This window comes from Dendrobates tinctorius, unplaced genomic scaffold, assembly GCF_039654945.1.
Source record: "Dendrobates tinctorius isolate UK_male_01 unplaced genomic scaffold, ASM3965494v1 ptg000017l, whole genome shotgun sequence".
NCBI lineage: Eukaryota > Metazoa > Chordata > Amphibia > Anura > Dendrobatidae > Dendrobates > Dendrobates tinctorius.
The window spans coordinates 8905087-8906032 of record NW_027361685.1 but is presented as its reverse complement, the minus strand read 5'-3'; positions in this window follow the sequence as shown (position 1 = coordinate 8906032).

Here is a 946-nt window from a genome sequence, read left to right as displayed (position 1 = left end):
CTCTCACACTGTAAACTTGTCAGACAGGTAGGGACAGAGTAGGATCTGACTTGCTTGTCAAAGTCCAGCTACAATGGGAGGTTTTCCACAAGGGAAAGCTTGTCTCAAACTGGTGAAGTCTCCCATTCATCCCCTTACCCGGACAAGACGGTCAGATCTAGGATGTGTACATCAGGGTTAGTCACAGGTATATTCTTTGTGACCATAGTGATGGGAGATTGGAGGGTAATAGACCCAGCAGGAGAGGAAAGTTCAGGGTGGTAGAATGGTTTCAGATTTAAGACTTTAAATCCTACTTTTGAAATCGGGCAGGAGGCCACCATGTTAGTGGATTTCTGTCTGTTGTATAAATGATACAGAGACAGGGAACAAGCTATGAAACTAGCAGTCTGATAAGTATGTTTGTGTTATGAGCTCTAATAGCAGAGGGGATGTATGTGTGTGACTGGAGTAATGCAGCATGGACAACTGCAGCCCGAGACTATAGGTATAAGCCTTATGGCTACATAGATTTAAAGCCTGATTCCCCATTAGGAAAGAGGAGATCCCCTTACACAAATAAGAATAATTGTAATCAGCTACTGAGAACTTTTAAAAAACCCTAAGATGAGGGATCAAAGGTTTAGGAGCTGATATGTCAGGAACAGACCCAATAGGACATTTCTACATAGAAGTTCAGAATAATAGCATACATAGACCCAAGGAAGGTACGCCAGAGAGAACCATAACAGAGTCCATAGGGTTCATAGTTAGATTGTCTAACCTAACTTATGAAGATAAACTAGCTCTAGGGAGAGAGGCTGTGAGGAGAAGAATGAAAGGTTAGAATGGCTTAAATACATTGCAAAAACCTTAAAAAAATTAAGTTGTATAGTAAAACTTATGTCTGCTCAGAAAGTGAAGGAAAATGTAAAATGTTATCATTTTTATATCCTCCACTTGAGAA